A 21,363-nucleotide genomic window follows, 5' to 3' on the forward strand; every position below is an offset into this window, starting at 1 on the left:
TTTGGAGAAGGAAAGATTCAAACTGACAAGGAGTAAATGCCAAGCACCTCTCCTGTTAAAGAGATTAGAAGGGGGCATATGCAATTTTTTAAAACCTGAACAATCAGCTTCTCTGCACACCCTTAAGAGAGTAGGCCAAATTAATTTTTACACTAAGAGCTCAACAGGTGTTTCCATCGTGAAATTTTCATCACCATATGACAAACCATTAACAAATAGGCGTACAGAAATCTCTAGTGAGAAGATAGACAGCAAAGTGAAAATCGTACCTGAGACTTTTCATGGATGACTCCGATGTACTAAAAGCTAAAGCAGAACATGTTGATCAAATACTCAATAGTAGAGACACAAATAACACAGCAACTTGGAGGATGGTTAAAATCACAGAGCAAATAAATACTATCACAAACAAATCAATCAGCAAACATTACAGCGACCAATAAGATGAAATCATATAACTCAAAAGACTGATAGTTATACAATGATTGGCAAACAACCTATATGAGAGAAGAGAGGCAGAACCCAATATAGAACCAAGAGGCACAAGCAAAGCAGGGTCCATCAATCACCTCAGGGAGTCAAAAACACAAATTACTTACTGTCTTAACACCTGTTACCTTCCAACAGGCTTGGCCCGACCGAGCTAGTGCGAATGATTATTCAAATCAACTTAAAGCAAAGCAGCAAGCATTAACTTAATCCAACAATAACCAAATGTCAGCGGACTGTCTGAACATGTTCATCAAAGGCTTGACCTGACTGAAATTGTGCTAATGACTGATCAAATTGATCAAGGACAAAGTAGCAACAAACAGCTTAATGTTATACCCGAATATAATTTACACAAACAAAACAACATTCTAGTAGTAGTTTAAACATCCTACGTCTGCTCTCACATTTATCCTGTATATCAAACTTCAAGTCAGAGCACATAACAAGAGTCAAATCTATGTCAATGGAATTGCCTCTAGAAAGAGAGAAATCATCTGTTACTAGGAACTCACCAGGAATAACTGAACTAGGTTTTAGCCAACATGCAATCTGGGCTGTTTGGGGCATCAGGGTCCACTAGGAAAACTCAGAAAAGTATCCAATGATGCAATTCCCAAGACCCAAATTTCTAGAGTAACAATGTGAAATAGTCCTAAAAGGATTAAATACCATTCTAATATAAAGCAGTTCATTCACGGTGTTCCTTAATAATCACAATAAAAGGCACAGTCAAAGGGAACTGCCTGGCGCTACCTAGTGACTTTCGCCCTGGAGATGAATCAGTCCATTTTCCTAGCAAAAGGTGCAATAGATTCTCAGAAAATTCCGTCAAGACTAAACACATTTCAGTAATCTCTTGGAAAGTTGCCATGCTCAGTAAACTCCTTGAAAATCAGGAGATACTCACTTTTCTTACTAGATAAAATATTATGCCTTCCATAAACCTGGTGCAAAAAGAATGCAAAAAGAACAATTGATAGACAGAATGTTGAACAATGTCAAACATTCACCCAGTACAGAGATCTAGGCCTAAATCCATCTGTCTGTCCATCAATTGTTCTTTCTGCATTTGTCACCTGAGTGGGATGGGTATGCCCAGATGTGGCTCCTGGGCTCTCTGTTCGACTGGAGTGAAGATAGCCGGGCTGATGGGGGGTAATACCCTGAAACCGGTCCTAGGATGCTTGTTTCTGGTCCAGGAAGGACCTGGCCTGGCAGTTCAGTCTGGACTGTTCCCACAGGAAGCAGGGTCAAGACTGATTTGCATATGGCTGGGTCTAAACTAGAATGCCATGGGGACCAAAAGAATGATGGATTTAGACCCAGATCTCTGTGCTGAGGTGAATGTCTTACATTGTTCAGCATTCTGTCCATCAATTGTTCTTTTTGCCTTCAATAAACATGGAGCACAGCACTGCTTGCTCAGGAGTTATTGCAAGTGTTCCAACTTCCAGCAGTAAAATCTAAAAGATTTGGGTGATGATCAGGGCAAAAGTGTATCTACATCTAAATCACAATAGACTCCAGGATACATAGCGCTTTGCAGACTAATCAATCTACACATATGATTATCTTGGAAAATGTCAATATTGTTAACCAAACACATTTTTTTGTTAAAATTTTTTTTATCCTCATTTGCCTCTTAAAACAAGAAAAGGCACCATTCCACTTGCACCAGTAAAATGGAGAATATCTTGCCCTTTTGTACAATTATGCTGGAAGGAGGGGAGGGAGGAGACGCCTGCTTCAGAGTTGTTCCCGCCCTGGTTCGAGAAGAAGAGCCATTCTCCAGCCACAACTCCTTTGTTATCACTCCTCTGCCACCCCCATATGCCAAAGCACCGATTGGGCAGCCAGGAAGAAGGAGAGAAAACACCCAAGCCAGCCGCACCGGCAGATAGGCATAATCATTGGATAACAGCATTTGTTTGTTGTTCACACCACTCAAAAACAGGGGTCCAAAATGTATGCTTTTTAAACGCCTTCATATCTAGACTTGCCACGTATTGAACTGAAGACAGCCAATCCAAAAACCTGGGAGGAGATGCGGAAACCCAATTCTTACATATTTCTCTGCTTGCTAGTAACATGGAATAAAACAACAGCCTTGCCTTATTCCCTGTGGCTCCATCGAGAGCGGCTTCACTGCCAAATATAATTGACAGAACGCTTACCTTGATATCAGAGCCGATCATAGTAGAGAGAGCCTTACTCACGTCAGCCCAGAATCTTTGAATCTCAGGACAGTCCACAAACATATGCACGTCGTCTCCTTTCAGACTTCCACACTTTGGACAGGCAACATCACCTCCTCTCCCAAATTTTGACAGCCTCTGTGGCGACCAGTAAGCTCTGTGGATGGAGAAAATGTGACTTCTCCTTAGGTGTGCGGGTTTTACAATTTTAAAAAGCATAGACATAGATACTTGCCACTTTTTCTCCAACGAGGATTCCTGCAAGCATCCTCCCCAAAGATCCGTAGGTAATGTAAAAACACCGTCCTCCATCTCAACCAGCAGCCAATAAATCATCGCCACTTCTTTTTTAGTAATTGTCTCGTCCAAAAGTCTGTCCTCCAGTTCATTCGTATTTCCTATCCCCGTGCTTACATCTTGGAACCAGCTTTGTATTTGTATATATTTAAATCTGGATACTTGTTGGTTCGACAAAAGGTTGCACATTTCCCAGCTTATTAGTTGCGATTCCAATATAATATGGTTCCAGCTTGTTAAGCCTGCCACTCTCAAAGGCCTCGCCAGAGCATCTTTTGTCCATCCCGGTGAGCCTGGTGAGTCCCAGATAGGAGCCCTAGAGCTATAGTATGGGATCTTAAGAGCTCTTCTGACCCTATACCAGGTCTCAGCCAGGCCTCTAAGGATCTTCAACCTAACCTTCTTGAAGTATTTAGGGTCTGCATACTTGAACATAAACCATTGGCTGCCTCCTGGCTCTTGTCTTGACATAACTCCCAACAATCTCCCTATTTCTGATTGTGTGGGTGTATTTAATAGCATTCTCCCATTTTTTAATAAGAAATCCCAGGAATAAAAAAGCAGGTCCGGCAATTTTAGGCCCCCTTTCTCTACCCTCCTTCTTAGTTTCTTCCAGGCTATTCTTGGGCCTTTACTTGCCCATATAAAACTGCTAATTTGACTTTGCAGTTTTTTAAGCATCTCATTATCGAAGGGGAGAGGAATAGTGTCAAACAAGAAGGTTAGCTTGGGGACAATAATCATTTTCATTAGATTAATTCGGCCTAGTAGAGTAAGCTGGAGATGTGACCAAATTTTTAAAAGCCTACTAATCTCTTTTTTTGCCTTTTCCAAATTAATTTTCGTTAGTTTTGAAATATCGTGTGGGATCATAACTCCAAGATATCTCATTACTTCTTTTATAGCAACTTCCCCTGATTCTAAATTTCAGGATATGATTTCTGTCTTGCTATTATTTATATCGTACCCCGACACTTTCCCAAAATCTTCTGTTAATTCCAAGACGCGACTTAAGGTGTTTTGAAGGTTAATTGTATAAATAGGAATATCGTCTGCCTATAGACCCAGTTTCCTACACCCTAAGAATTGGAAAGGTGTAATCTCTGGGTCTTCCCTGATTTTCCTAGCCAAAAGCTCTATATATAACTTAAATAGGAGTGGAGATAAGGGACACCCTTGCCTCGTGCCTCTGCTAATCGAAACTGGGTCCGTCAGGGAGCCATGAACCAATACTCTTGCTTTGGGGGACCTATATATGGCTTCCAAGACTCTGGAGAAATTTTGGCCCAGGTTCACTGACTCAGCCACGGACTGCAAAAAGACCCAATTGACTCGGTCGAAAGCTTTAGTGGCATCTAAAGCTATGACCGAGAGTTTTAAGCCATAGGTAGATGCCAGGTCTATTGAACCTATCAAGGAAAAAGTTAATTCCTTTAAAAACCTTCCTCGTACAAAACCCTTTTGGTCTGAATGAATCAACTCAACAATGGAACCATTCAACCTATCGGCCAGTATCTTGGCGAAGATCTTGTAATCGCAATTTAATAAAGATATCAGCCGATACGAATCGCAGCTATTTGGACATTTGCCGGGCTTCAAAATCAGGGAGATATTTGCCTCATTCCAGGAGGCAGGCATAACTGCCCCATTGACAAAAAAATCATTAAAAATGCCCAAAAGAATGGGTATTAGTGTGTTTGCCAATACTTTATAAACTTCAATGGGTAATCCATCTGGGCCTGGAGCTTTCCCTTTCTTTCCTTGTTTTAATATCAGTTCAATTTCCCCTTCATTAATTTCCTGATTTAAAATCCTATTCTTTTCCTCAGTAAGGATCACTCTCGAGCTCTGACCCAACCAACCTCCAACCTCCTCTCGAGTAGGTTTTGGATCCTCTTGATATACCTTACTATAATATTTGTGGAAAGCCTGTTCAATCCCCTTATTATCACTAATGAGGGCGTCTGTACTGTCACATTTGATCTGATCGATTCTATTCCTTGCCAGATCTTTTTTACTTTTCCAGGCCAGCAGTTTGCTGCAGCCTTCGCTGTATTCAAAGTGAGCCAGCTTACTTGCCTCCCATTTTCTTCTTACCCTTTCATGTAAAATTGTCGCTAATTGACATTTAGCTGTCTGCACTTTTTGTGATAAATTCTCCCGAGCTACTTCATCTGTCCTAGGATCAGTCAGATCTTTCTCTAGAGACCAAAGCTGTTCCTCTATTGCTGATACCTCCGCATAATAACAACGCCTTCTTCCAGCCGCTATTGTACCTAATCTGCTCTAAGAAAGGCTTTATAAGCATCCCAAATTATTCCATGTGAGACCGACCCCTGATTAAATTGAAAAAACTCTTCAGTTTCTCTGGACAGTGCTGCTATTACATCCTGTAAAATAGTACGGTCCAGAGTCCACCTGGATTGAGAGGCTTTCTCATGTAATTCTAAATGTAGAATCACAGCCGAGTGATCGGACAGATGAGCACCCATATGTTCAACCTTATCAATCAATTTAGACGGATTATTATCAATAAGGAAATAGTCTATCCTAGACTGATGTCTGTATTTTTGGTTATAGAATGTATAGCACTTTCTTTGCCCCGCCCTCTGCCTCCAAATATCACAAAGTCCAAATTGGGACAATATTTGTTTAATAAGGGTTGACATTTTTGGATTAACACGAGCTCTGCTACATGAAGTCCTATCAAGCTTATGATCTAAATCTGCATAGAAGTCTCCCGCCATAATGATAGGATCCAAAGAATCCACTAGCTCAGCTAATAACTCTCCCAAAGGGAGACATCATCCTGATTGGGGCCATAATATCCCACTAAAGTAAAAGGGTAACCTAAAACCTTTGCCTTAACCAGAAGCCATCTTCCGGCTTTGTCTGAAATATGGGAATCGAAAACCACTTGCGATCCTCTTTTTGCTAAAATAGCAACCCCTTTTGTCACTGCCAAGTGTGATGTGCAAGCTACTTGAGAGATCCAGCTTTGGCGCCCAAAGAGATCTAAACCTTCTCCATGAGGTAAGTGTGTCTCCTGTAGAATATTAATCTGAGCTGGGCAGTCTTTAAGATACTGTAGTATCTTATTCCTTCTCCCTCGTACCCTGAGTCCATTGATGTTCCATGAAATAATTTTTACAAATTCTCCTCTTTTATCACCCATCTAACTTAAGAAAAAAGAAAGAAAAGGAATCACAAGGGCAAGAATAATCAATTCTAAAGAACACATTTTTTTTTTTTTTAGAAGCGTCAGAGGATCTTTTTTTTATTTTTTCCCACTGCTCCCCACCCCTTGCATCCCCCAAACCCCCCACCCCCTGGAAAACCCACCCCAACTATTACATGGCTCATGGCCATATGGGTGATCCCCCCGGGACGAACGAGTGTGAGGGAAATAAACAAGAAAAGAAAAAGAAAAATTGCATAATTATTTCAGAGACATAGAGTTTGCCTATAAACTTGCAAATGTATAAACTTAAATCACCTTAGCTTGTACCCATAAGCGTGACTCCTATCGGAATATCGCAGTGTATAAAGAAAAACAGCCTAACTCCCTGATTGGAAGCTTTTAATAAAGTCATCTAACTTGTCTACGGAATGAAAGATATTCATCTTGTTATTAAGCATAACCTTTAGGTAGGCAGGGAATCTTAACTGCACTGACGCACCCAGGCGTTTCAAACTGTCTATCCTTTGTCCCATCTCTCATTGTCTATTGGAGGTGGTAGCAGAAACATCTGATCTTATTCCATCCACCTCCATTGATTTCACCCCCAGGGCTTTGGAGAGAATTTTCCCTTTTAATGTATAGGTTAAAAAGTTTAGTAGGACCTTCCTGGGCTTTACCCTGTTTGGATTGAGTCTGAAGGGATCCCTATGAACTCGTTGTAGGTCTCTTGCTATTTCCTCCTCTGACTCTGCCAGCTGGAGTTTGTTCTTGATCAGCTTTACAACATACGATTTAATATCGTCCCCTTCTCTACCTTCAGGTACCTTCAAAATGTTTAAGTTATTACGTCTCTGGAAATTTTCCAACCTTTCCACTCTGTCCATATTCTCCTTTTCGACAGATTTTAGTTTGACGATCTCCACGACGTTTGCCTGCACTGATTCTCTAAGGTCTTTGACCTCCTTCTCTAGGGTTGTTGTTCTGCAGCTGAGATCGTCGATCTTCTTCTCCATCACATCACAATTTTTTTTTTCTCTCTAGCTGATTAGACTCAGATATCTCAAATCTGGTTCTAATTTCATCCTATAGTGCAACTAAAAGCGCGCCCACTGATAGATCCTCCTCACCCTTACCGGGGTGATTTGATCCCTGTTCAGGAATAGTGGTTGGCCTATTCAGATCATTTTTAAAGTTTCCCTGTAGCCCGCCTACTTCGTGCTTTTTCCCGTCTAAACAGGGCTGTTCTGAGAAGGTTAGATGACTCTCAACTTGCTTCACCAGGTTATTCTTTGATCCCGCCATCGAGATTTTTGCCGCGACTCCTCTCCCCTTACGGAGCTCCAGGGCCGCTCTACGCCACACCCGCTCCGGCGCCGTGTTAACGAAGGAGACGTCGCCTCACACGTCAAAGAGCCAGGAGCTTCGTAAACTTCAACCCGGACACAAGCAAGGTAAAATCTTATTCTGCAGTATTTTAGCAGACAAAGTAAGACATCTTTTTTCTAAAGGCAAAACTCAGCTCACAAACCCATGTTAAGGTGAAATTTTTCACGGACGTCCCGGGAGTGCACCCGCGACCTGCTAATCGCCGGCCGCCATGTTTTCCGGAATCCAAATCACCAAACACTATCTTTATTAATAGTGAATATATATCTCCAAACACTATCTTTATTAATAGTGAATATATATCTAAACAGACATTGTCATAACTCAAAAAGCAATATCTATTAACTCAGCAAAGATCTAGAGTACTTGATTCTGTAATACCTGGACACAAAGTCATAGTTACTGGTGACCTTGATATACACAACTGAGATACAATGTTGCTCTGTGACTGGGAGATAGAAGAAGCACTCTTACTCCCCACATACAAGAATGACACTAACCATCTCTAAAACATTTTTTATGCATTTAGTCTTCAATCATTATCACTTCATCATCTCATGGTTAGATTTATAACCATACATATGCATCAGGTGGAAGAATCACAACTAAAAATTACATCTTTGTAAGTAACATGCTATTCTCATCCGATTTAACATATCAAATCATGCCATGCAAAGAAAGTGATCGCTATAAAATAATCTCCTTAAATGACATCACCCCAAAACAAGCAAAAGCAATTCCAATAATAAGTAACTATTACACAACTACTGGAGTATGAAGACTAAAATGGAGCGCTACAGTTCTTGACATTTTCGAGTTCTGAGAGAAACAAAGCTTCACAAATAACATAGTAACGCAATTAGAAAATCCAACAATGGTCCTAAACATCTGGCCATTGCTATTTAAAACTTTGCATAATCATTGGTAATCTGCAAGCCAAGAATCAGGAAGCCTCTACACAGGACATAAAAAAAACTCTGGTACACAGCCACACTAAAATCAATGAGAAAAAAGCTCAACATCTTTAAAATAAACACCAAAAGCCATGGCGCAACAGATCAAGACATTCTTAAGTTTAAAAAAAAACATTATAAAAAATGACTTTGTATTAGACATTGGTTTATGGTTGGCAGAGGTATGCACCCTGTCCAAGGAAGTTTGAATAAGAAATCTACCCCATGTATGCACTTTCCACAATGTTGGTTCGACTGGAGGAAGGATAGTAAATCTGCCCACCCAGCTCCCATCTCCTCAATTTATTGGCTTTAATAAATGTTTGTTTGACTGGAAATAGAATAGTACGTCTGACCCCCCCAACACTTTCCCTTATGTTTTTGACTGGACAAGAATTATAAGTTTGTGCCTCATCCTACTTATCCTGTATTTCCATTCTCTTCAGAGCAGACTAACTTTATCACTGGTTTACCTACTTTGCTATGGGTCTCTATTTTTCTCATTGGGGAGTGTGCCAATGGATTGTTTGTACCAGTGCAGTGTCACGGTGATTTTCTGATAACTTGCATGTCTCACCCACCCCACCTCCCAGCTACTGTTAGGTTGAGTTCAGCAATCCTTCTCCCTTTCCTTGTCTAATCTTCATTTCCTTCTTTGTCTCCCCTCCAACACTGACTGCACTGCTTGGAAGCCCTCTATTTTCACAGAAGTAGAAGCTTGTGCTACATGTGTTATTGAGGATTACCCTCTCTGTTCTGCTCAGGCATGTGCTGCATCCTAGTTTGTGATACTCATTAAATTAAATTCTAAGCTGAGATTTTGTCAAGGAAGTTGGTTAATTATCCTTTACTTTCTCTGTTTTATCAAACTTTCGTTTGGCATGTCGCATTGGTAAACAAGTGATATACTGTAAAGTGTAGAAAAGAAACTTTAAATGTTCTAAAGTAAACTAACAATGGATGTAGGTTTTGTATATTATTTGTAAATATTATTTATATAAGATATAACCAAAAATAATTAGCAACAATGTTGCAGCAAACATTGGTATGTTGTGAATAGTAAAGTGTAACAAATGATAGACACAGGGTGTTCACAACTTAAAGGCATAACTGGTATCACTCTGTTCAAAATACACTTACACAAGAAAATCTTTCTTCTTAGCCACTCACTGACTATTGCCACATTATATGAAAGATTGTCCATGTAATAGAAACAAACTGCACCTTAGACTTTTCTTTTAGCCATTGGTCTCCGTTGGCCAAAGTATATTTTCAAGCAGCTGCAAATAGAGCGCCTGCAAGGACATTGACTCCACTGTATTCCACGCTGCCTATTTGTTTCGGCCACTACACCCAGCACACCAAGCCACAAAGCCCCCTCACCCTGTCTGAAGCAGGGTCCCAAGCTGGGTGGTGATGGGAAACAGGTCACAGCAGAGTGGTGACAGTTTGCACCAAACGTGTGCATGCGTCCACCTGTGTGTGTACGCTCAAAGAAATCACCTGCATCTGCGTGATTGCCACATCTGCAAAAACACTTCATGAGAGAAATTTCATGCATGCAGCGTTAGACATCTAAAAATATTTTAATAACATATCTTTATGCCCTTTTTCATACCCTTGGTAAATGATATTCCATTAAAAAAGGATTTCTTTCAACTAAACCTCCTGTAAAGTTAAAACAATTACAGCACTTTTATTATTTTGTATTTTATTCATTTGAGTGTTTTGGTATTGTACAGAGCAGTTTTAAAACTCAAAATAGAATATGTTTATATTAATAGGAGAATATGAAACACCGCAGTGCTGAAACAATTCTGTCTCTAGTAACATGACTGGGGGTGGATCGCAGTTAAGCTTTGTGTATTCCTTCTCGACAGACACACACAGTGAGAGCTTAGGTATGACTACACAGGCCATCTCCGGCAGGATGTGAGGGAGGAGCTGGGCACAGTCCCACTTACACTTCAATAGGCTCTGTCCTGTATCCACACAAACAGCTGCATACCCCCTATACATAGTTTGGAGCCATAGCACAGAAGGCAGGGCATCTGTACACTGCAAAGGCATACCTCTAGAAGGATTTCTCTACTACAAAGGCACATCTGAGTACAAAATAAGGACCATAGACACCACCAGTTCATTTTATTTCTTTACCTGTGGAACTCTGCCAGGAGGAAGGACTGCTGTGCTGCTACAAGGACTGTCACTCTGCTGGACTGTTGTTCTAAAGGAACTCCTGCCCTGCTGTTATGACTTGTCGCCTGCTGCCCTCTTGCCTGGGGAAGAAGAACTGGACATGCAATTTCATCTTGAACCCAGGACCCCAGAGTGAATCAAAGGGGTAGTCTGCAGGTTCATGATCAGAGCCTCAGGGACATAAAAGGGTTCATAACAGCTTCTGGACCCTTCTTAAGGGAGTTTCTGACCTCCAAGTGGTACCTCTCAGGTCCTGGAGCCTTGGTGTGGCGCTCGGCTCTTGAAATCAAATGTGTGGACTCTTTGTGACCACAAACAGGCCAGTTCATACCAGAACAGCACTGCTCTCTCTGAAAATCATTGCAAGCCGTCACCAACCCATCTCTTTGCATCTCTTTGCACAGCAGCACTGACAGCCCAAGGGGATGGCCAAAGCGGAGCTCCAGCCTGCCCATCCATGATGCCTAGCCTGCTCGTTACACCACACTGACCAGCGACGTTCTCCATTCTGCCAGTGGCCCTCTACAGAGTGAAAAGTAGTCTTGGCACAACTTGGACTAATCTGGGGCTGTGTCCGACCCACACTCCACCGCAGTCAGCCTGAACTTTTGACTTGTACCCAGTCCAGTACAACCAACAAGCTGTGGTTGGTGCTTTATGCTTTTAGTTGCTACATTGCACTTCATTCTATAAAAATTCATAATTCTGGTTCTAATGATTGGATTTTTGTTGTGTTGTTTTGGGCTTGAGTTATATATTAAACTAAGCTCTATTTTTCTATCCTGGTGTGGGATTGTTTAGTATGGTGCTTTTACTGTTTTACTGTTTGAGGTGTTGCACACATACTTTACACATTGTGTCTAAGTTAAGCCTGTCTGCTCTGTGCGAAGCTACCAGGGAGTTGTGCACAGGTTAATTTGGGGTTCGCCTGTTACTTACCCAAACTAGGATTGTGGTTGCTGCTTGATCAAGGCTCACACCCCAGTCAACCCATAACCCAATGTTTAACGCTGTGTTTTGTTTGGGTGAGAACATACTACTGAATTTGTAACGTGTGGGGACAATGAAACGGAACCACATAGTGGGCACAGTACTAAACAGCACATTAAACATATTTATTTGACATATTTGGATTGCACATGATCATTTAAGGTTTTAGACATAGGAAATAAAGTGAAATAGTTAAGTATTGATTTATTTATTTCTTAAGTGCTTGTACTCTGAATGGGATCATGGTCCTGAGAGCATTGGTGAACAGCAGAGTTGTCACTCAGCAGGCTAGCAAGATTCCTCACAATTAGTCCATCATTCACATTTAGATCATTCAAGAGTACTTTTGAAAGTGCCAAAATGTGTGCTCAATTATTACAAATGTTTGCTAAAGTTCAAATTATGTTTTTCACCTCACTTGGATAAGTCCCTAAAAACTCTTCTGACACTCGCCACAAAGCAACCACTGTGCACCTAGGTTTCACTTATAATTGGGTAAGTTCTGCATATGTTGTGTAATATCTGCATAAACAAATGGCAACCCTACTTGAAAAATTTGCTTGGAAATCACAAAGGGGCAGATTTACAAAAAAAGTGACGCATCTGTAAAGATGTGTCATTTTCCCTGTGCCACCCTGAGAAACCCCATGCGCCACCATTGATGCACCATATTTACAATACTGCGCACCATGGCGCAAGGATTGACAAATGCGTCAGAAATTCTGACGCACCTGTGGGGGCAAAAGTCACGCATTGCTGGAGTTGTGTCGCAAGCGCGTCGCAACTCCAGCAATGCATTTTGAGGCCTATTCCAACTACACTGCGTCACTCCTTATGCATGCTTCATGCTGGCGTACGATTTTGACGTAGTGGCATCCTAGAAGAGATTCAGTGAATTCTTGTAGATTTCACTGCGTCACTTTTACAAGGCTTTCCTGTGTGGGAACACCCACCCTGCATACATTATACCTGAGCAGGTAGAACGTGACGCAGGGCTTTACAACGTGACGCATCTCCATAGATGCATCACGTTGTAAATTGGCCACTTTTTTTATGCTGTAGCTGCGTCACAAAAGTGACGCAACGGCACGCAAAAGTGTTGCAAGGGTCTTGTAAATTTGCCCCAAATGACTTTTGCTTTCTGAAGACTTTACGTGTGCAAGCGGTAGTCATGTCTGAAACAGTTGTGGTTGTTAAACTGTCTCTGAATAGCCTCTAAAGTGACCTTTAACATGCGTGACATGTTCAGTCAGCTATGGACTATTATACAGCAGCACTTTGTATTCAGAGTCTTGTACTACGAAACATAGAAAAGCAAACAAGCATTGGCATACTCAGTAGTTTAATTTGTAACGGTTGTACATACAGACATTTCATATTGTTGCTTGATGAATAAACGTTGTTCAGCACATTAAAACCAGCCTTTTGGCTTTATGGTTGTTGAGAATAACACCAAAAGGAATTGTTTTTCCTTTCTGCACAGAATGCTTATACGAGATAGAGAAGTGAATTTGATAAAAAGTTTGATACTTCATGGTGCTTTTCAGATCAGATGAAAACTATTCTCTTATACAGTCAAACGGAAGCACTTTCCAAAAGGCAGAATGATACACCAAGATGGAGCCAAAGCTTTTTTTATGGTCTGGTTTGACAGGACAGATGTCGCCAGACAATTATGTGAGCATCCCTAGAGGGCTTTGACTCTGCCCATAGGTTGGGAGCCCGGATTACATGTTTTGACTGGGCAGAGGTTGAGTGCTCCCACGAAAAAGTGCTTGCCCTCCAGCCGCTGTCATCATTTTGTTTATTTAAAATCTTGCTGCAAAAGGTAAATAAAATCACTGGCGTGCCAAATATCCCACGTCTTTTATACAGCATGTGCATAACGATCGCTAACAAAAAGATCATTTAACACATAATATTAATATGATAAATGTATTTTTAATTCAATTTGTAAGTCGGGCAGTGCTGCCTATCAGTATGAATATCGCATTAGCTTAATTGTTCTCTAATTGGTTGGCACAACTTACGACAAAACAATAGTTTTAGTGTCTGATTCAATCTGCGTTAAATCTATAACAAAGTGAAATGCAGGCCGCTTAACAAAGGAGCTTAGTAGAAACTGAACGAGGCACTTTATTTTCCCCTGAGTAGGTGTGGGCTGAAGAGCTGCACGTGTTCGCTAGGGGCCCCCAAGTACTCCATCTTCACTGTAGCCCCAATTACATGGAACAAAAGTAGCTGTCAAGGTTTTCAAAAACGCACTCATGACTACGAAATAATATTGATTTTAGATGCCAAAAGATGAAATATCTTCTAAAATGTTCAGTTAAGTTGTTTTTCGAAAGAAATTGAGGGTACAATATGAAAGGCTCACAGGAGCCTACCGTCATTTCAAAAGGGCCATAAAACACGCCGCATAGACAATAAATGTCATAGAATGGAAGATGGCATCTAGGCAATACTTTTCAATTTTGGACAAGGACAGTGCTGCTTTATTTTAAGGCTTGGGCCTCTTAAATTAAAGAGTAAACTAACGGTTGAATAGATTTTTCATGCAGGCTTCAAAAGTATCCTTGTTGGGGGAGCATGTTTAGTTGTGATGTATGGCATGCATCATTTTGTTTCACATGACCTACTCACATTTGCTGGCTCCTGTGGGCGTGCCCTTGATTGTGTTAGTCACTTATTATAAGGTTATTCCTGAAAATGTTTTGCGATTGAGTGCAAAGATGATACCTGCAGAACAGTGAGCCTGCAGCACGGTTTGTGCCACCCACTTGAGTAGCGCTTTAAACACAGACCTGCCATTGAAGAGCCTTTATGTGCAGTTTTAAAATACCAATTCAACCTGGCAAAATATACCTTCTGTCAGGCCCAAACCTTCTCTTTTTATACATATAAGACACACCTAGGGTAGAGATTGGACAGCCCAGAGAACAGGGTGTAGTGTATTTAAAAGGTAGGACATGTAATTTAAGTCTTACATGTCCTAGTAATGAAAAATGATTACATTCTTTTTTCACTACTGGAAGGCCAATCTCTCCTATAGGACAACATTGGAGTTACCTCATTGCATTTTTATAAGTGCAACTTATAAATGGGAAGGGATGACCAGTTCATGTTTGGTGCCTCTGGAATCCTAATGCAAAATCCTAATTTATAGTAAAGTTGGATTTTAAATTACAATTCTGAAAATGCCACTTTTAGAAAGTTAGACGCCGACTTTGAAGCTAGAGCTATGATTTTGTAATTCGATTCCTTCTAAATACAGATTTAAACGTTTTTGGAACCAGAGTGCATATTCACGATCACATGATTGGTCATCGGTTCTAACACCAGTAGGGCAAGTCTGGGAATCCTGCTGCCACACTGCAGTTTGAATAGCATAGATTGCTGTACAAGTGGGAGGCTTTTTAGCCACCACACATTGAGGTGCCGATTAGGATCCTGGAAAAACCGGGTACGAACCGTCGGTCGGAGCGTTTTCTCCGTCCGACTCGTACCCGGGACAAAAACATTACAAACATGGAAGTACGATTCGCACGGAAACACCATTTCCGTACGAGTCGTACAAAACACCGACAGACGAAAATATACATACGAATGTGATCCGGGAATGCTCCGACGTGACATCGGGACGCTTTCAGGCAGCGTTTCACGACCCAGGAAGTACGAATCGAACCGACAGCAGTCCGGACGGCAATATTTTTACGGCACCAAAAAAGTGCCGGAAAAGCGAAGTACGCCAAAAAAACGACCAGATTAGGGGGCCCGGTACGTGCCGTACCCCCCCCAGCCCCCGTGAGCTACGCGCTGGGGGTACGCACCGTACATACACGGGTGGGGGTTTGACTCGTACGTACACGGGTGTACATATACAGGGGTTCGACTCGTACGTACACGGGGGGGTTTGACTCGTACGTACACGGGTGTACATGCACGGGGGGTTTGACTCATACGTACACGGGTGTACATACACGGGGGGTACGACTCGTACGTACACGGGTGTACATACACGGGTGGGGGTTCGACTCGTACGTACACGGGTGTACATACACGGGGGGTTCGGCGTGTACATACGGGGGCTGGGGGGGTGTTCGGCGCGTATGTGGGCACATGTCTCCATGGTTGCTATGGGAGTTCGGTGCGGACGGTGTTTTTTCCATACGGTTGTGACATTGGACGCACGGGATGGATCGTACTTGCGCGGTCGGACTTCACTTTTCACGTTTGTACGGTAAATCATCCGGGGACGTGTCGGACACATTTTCCGACCCGAGGACGTGTGGGGAATTATTCCCAATGCGATTCGTATGGAGTTTTTCCCATGCAAATCGTACTTGGCAGTTTGTACGGCACTTGTACGATTTGTACGGTAAAAAGACCGGATAAGAGTCGTACGGGGAACATTTTTCCAGGATCCTAATCGGCACCTTATTGTTGGATTATAGTACCAATTAATACTCTCATCATTCTTGAAGGGTCATTCATAGGTTTATCAAATGTCCTGAAGATGGTCTAGCGGGTTCAGACAACTTTAGACCGAAATGTCGCCAGTCACACCTATTTTCTTTATCATTGTATTGAAGGCAACATTCTTTGTTTAGTCTGGTCACATTGCCTTACCATTATCTTAAAAATATGTTCACAATTGTAACAATGAAATCTATGTAACATCTAATGATTGTAACTTCTGGTTACATTGTGTGTTTTATCTTTTTGTTCTCTTTACAATTTTTGGGTTAATATAAATCTATTAGCTGAATACATATACCTGTGTTATAAATCTTTCTTTGATGATTTGTTCTTATGTAATATAATTGGAAATGTGTCTGAAGGAATTGAATTGCAAACTACTTGTTAGAGTTTGCTAACATTGAATGCAGTAATTAATGTAAACATATGGCTCAATACCTGCTAATAACTTTTAAAAAGTTGGTATTGTTTTACCATAGACATTTAGGGCCTTATTTCGATGTCGGGGGTTGCAGATACCGGTCTAACCAACCTCCGGTCGGCGGTCCTGACCACTGAATTGTGATGCGACTGCACCCTTTTTTTGTATGGGAGTTTGTGCTGCGGTCAGAAACCAAGCTCCAATACAGAAAAGAGAGTTTGTGCTAATCCCTGCACCACATGACAGGCCCGGTGCCTGCAACACATTGCAAGTGTGAGTGCTCTCTCAGCCCCCAGCCAGAGGCCACTGGCAAATGGGGGTGGCGGGAGACCAATGGTGAAACTGACATCTGATGCTCTGTGTGCATGCGGCGGAGTGTCCCTTTAACTCACCATGACTTGTCCAGGAGGAGGAGTTCCTTAGGGTGACGTCATCCCCTACTACCCTATCAGCTGAGGATGCCGTGGAGAAAGAAGGAGGAGGATGCACATCAGAGGCAGACCGAGGAAAAGACTGCGAGTGAACCCGAAGGAGCGGAGAACATGGCAGGCGACTGGACGAGACGTCGGATAGCTGAAGACCAGGTGGTCGAGTTGCACGTCCCGGAGGAGACGCCGGGAGGCCAACGGACTAACGCATCCCCCGCCACTCTCCAGGAGGAGCGTGGCTGGACCAGGTATGGGTCCGGATACGGGGGTTCTCTAAGCACTGGGTGGGAAAGGGAAACACCACAATGTACCTCCCTCCCAGTGGGATTTCTGACAGGGGCCGTGCTAGGGGCCCGTGAAAGTCGCTTTCTGACACGGTTTCCATGTCGGAAACCCCGGCATGGAAACCCTGCTGGAAACCGATATCGTACTACGGACGGCGTAACATGCTGTCATAGGGATTATGTGCCGGTTCCGACTGGCAGACAGGTTCCTTGAGCTCACTGGAAGCCTGCCAGAAAGTCAGTTTAGTTTCAAAACCGACAGCCTGCATTCGGAGGCTTTCTGACCCTCATCATAATGAGGCCCTGAGTGCCTGTAGCCTGTCTCTGGTCACATGATGCAGTGTAGCTGACAGTTGAGCTTTCTTTATTCCTCCCAGACAGCCACACACAATAGGGAGCATAGGTGTGCTTGGATGGGCCATCATTGGCCGAATGGGAGGGAGGAACTGGGCACAGGCCCACTTACACTTGAATAGGGTGTGTCCTGCCTGCACACAAAGGGCTGCATAGCCCCTATAATTAGTCTGGAACCATGGCAGGGAAGTCAGGATGCCTGTGGACTTCAAGGGGATACCCCTAGAACCTTCTTCCCCACTTTTAAAGCACAACTGAGTACAAAAGACACCAACTCTTCAGTGAACTTCTGGACCTCTTGATATTCTGCCAGGAGGAAGGGCTGCTGTGCTTCTGAAGGACTGCCACTCTGCTGGACTGTACTCTGTCGGATTCCTGCTTCTGCTGCGCTGACCTGATATCTACAATTGGCACTTTGAACCTTTTGGTGCCATTTTCTCAAAAAACTTTCAAATTCAATATCTCCTTTTCTATCAATTGTATCTTTGTCACTGTGGTTGTTTTTTATTTATTAAAACTCCCTCCATTTTCCTAATACTATGTGGGCTCCTTTTGTGGTGTGTTTTCACTGTGTTACTATTTGTATTGTTGCACAACTTCTATACACATTTTCTCTAAATAAAGTCTTATTCAAAGAAGCATAGGAGTGTCTTCCCTTTTGTTATTAAAACTTGCGCCAGTCAGTATGTATGTTGCTCCAATTTTATTTTATTTCATTTCACTTTTCAGACTGAAAATCCAATAAGCAGTGCAGTAGAAGGACAGCCAGCACGTGTTTCATCCCCTAGGGCTAATATACCTGGGTTTTGTCAAAGCTTAAAAATACGAATGTTAGATTAATCATGTTCTTTTACAATATTGACTCACAATCCAAAGTATATATGAATTAATGGCTTAAATCCCACGAGACATTTATCGGCGTTGTGTTATGGCGCCATAAACTATGCCGATTATTGGATTGTCACTCTGAAAAGCAAAAGAAAATAAAAAAATAGGAGCAACATACATACGGACTGGAGCAAATTTTATTAACAAAAGGGAAAACACACCTATGCTTCTTTGAACAAGACACATGATGGGGAAACTAAGGGTCTATACCCCATTGGAGTGAACGCCAATAAGAAGGGATTCCAAACGGCAGACAGAGTGTTTTGGACCCTTTATCGGTGTGTTCCTCTATGTTAAGTCTGACCGCTCCGTGCCAACCTACCAGAGGGTTGAGCGCAAGCTAATTTGGCGTTTGCTTGTGCCTTACCATGATAAGGGGTGTAGTCGCTGCTTGACCTGGGATCACACCCCAGCCAACCAACAACCCAATTTCTTACAGCCTTTTTGCCCAGCCGCTTCCTTCCGTATTATGGTGCAAGCGCTCAACGTTTTCTCCTCATTTAAAGAAAAGATTAGAGTATGGAATTGCACTGGTTCAAGAATACATATAAAATGTTTCTGTAATTCAAATCTGTCAGGGTTCTAAATCCATTTGATTTATTTATGTCTATCAGGGTATTTAGTGACAACGTCTGTAACAATAGAAGCAAACAATTCATCACTCCTACTGTTCTACAGGTCTACCTCACAGCCCAGCCCTGGAACAACCTCCCACTCCACCTTTGGCAAAGCCTGACACTGCTCAAGTTCAGAAAGGCCCTCACGACCTAGCACTTCAGATGATCTCAGCACCCAACAGAGCCTCCCCCCCGTGCCTTGAGACTCTCGCAGGTGAGTAAGTGTGCTTTACAAACCTCTGATTGATTGATTGAATCATATTTATTGTTATTGCATATGTTTTAACAAAAAATTCCACTGTGTGGCAAAGCTGATATTTTCTCTTCACGGTTCATGTCGTCTTTCATGTAATGGAAGCATATGAGAGTTAATATTTCCTACCTCCATTTTCAGTTGGGAGTTTCCTTCATCTGCATCTTGAACAAATACTACTTTGTGGTAATGTTGAACTGTAATAGTCCTTAACACTTGGCAGCACACTAAATAATGGGCCTTTTCACTGATTTCAATGGGTTGCAGCGAGACACTTGTAGAGATCAGAATGATGAGAGTGAGGGGCTGCACTCTGGATGCACGCTGTGGCTAAACCCTCAGCAAGTCGAAATATTCTAAATCCTGTTAAATAACTTAGGGGCATATTATCAAGCCTGGCGATAAAATTATCGCCGCTTTAGCGGCAGAAATCTGCCGCTAAAACGGAGATAATGGGCTTGATAATATGCTCTATGGAATTCCAATTGAAGCCCAGGTTAAATGTGAAGGACGTCTAACATGGGCTTCAATTGTAATTCCATAGAGCATATTATCAAGCCCATTATCGCGTTCCAGTACAAAATACCATGCTTAGACTAACTAGAAACCTTTTCCCGCTTTGTAGTGTGCTGTACAGTGCAGCACACATACAAAGAAGGAAAAGAAATTTGAAATTAAACTATTTTTCCTTCTTAGTGTCAATTTGAAGTGGGTTCAATTTTCTCATTCTAAACCCTGTCTACTTTTTGGAGTAAATAAGGCTTAGCATCATAAACCTTAGGTGGCTGCATGTGAACACCCATTCACCACCAATTGTACGCCCCCTTGACGCTATGTGATGTAAAGCACTACTTTTGAGTGATTTTCCTTCACTAAACAAAATTAGCTCTGGAAAGTAAATTATTAAAAAAAAATTTAGTGTCGATTTGCGTCACTTTTGTGATGAAAATACAATGCTAAAACTTAGTAAATCTACCCCAAGTTAAAGATTTTTGATGGGCTTAAGCTGAAAAAAGGCTTCTTACAACTTCATCTAGATCAACAGTTAAATATTACACTGAATCAAATGCCATTTTCTAAGAAGACTTTGAAGTCTGTCAATTGGCCACCTTACTACAGAGATGTTGAGCAAGTAAAAACTTCAATTAAGTCTGCACCAGAGCCCCAGCTAGCAGTGGTGGCTGGTATCTGCTGGGAGGAGGGGGGCAGGGTGTGCATAGGGAAAATGTTATGAAAACAATAAATAACATTTACCTAACTCAACATCCTCCCTCTGGGCCTCTTCTTGACTCAGAACTGGAACCGGATACTGGAACTCCCTTGCCCAATCCTGGCGCTGTTCACATGCAGGATGTGAGCAGCACCAGAATTGGTGGCAGCGGCCTCACTCAATGCTCTATAGCACTCTGGAGGCCTGCACTGTCTCTCAACCCAGCTGTCTTAAGACTGCTGGGTTGAGTGGTTTAAAGAACGCATGTGTGGTTGGCCATCTCAAGACTTCCAGCCAAAAAGACATGCACAGTTTAAACTGTGCGATACCAGCCCACCCTCCTCGTTGCTGAGTGACATGCTTCTGTCCTGCTGATGCTTGGCTCAGGACGGGCGATGAAAAAGAAATTGGGATTTTTAAGTGGGGTGACACTCCTCCGCTCTAAAGGAGGAGCCGCCCCTGCCAGCTACAGGGTAGAGTTGAATCCACCAGTTTAGCGAGATCAAATCATTAGGCATGTTATATGATAACCTCTCAAAATCATTTTACCATTAATGACAGTCCGATGAGTTTATTGACTTATTTTGCAAAATTATCCATATGCTGTAAAAACATGCGCCATTATGCGCCATATTTACAAAGTGACGCATCTAACTAGATGCGTCACTTTGTAAACCCCTGCGCTACATTATACCTGCGTCAGGTATAATGTATGCAGGGTGGGCGTCCCCACGTA

This window comes from Triturus cristatus, chromosome 6, assembly GCF_964204655.1.
Source record: "Triturus cristatus chromosome 6, aTriCri1.1, whole genome shotgun sequence".
Classification (NCBI taxonomy): Eukaryota; Metazoa; Chordata; class Amphibia; order Caudata; family Salamandridae; genus Triturus; species Triturus cristatus.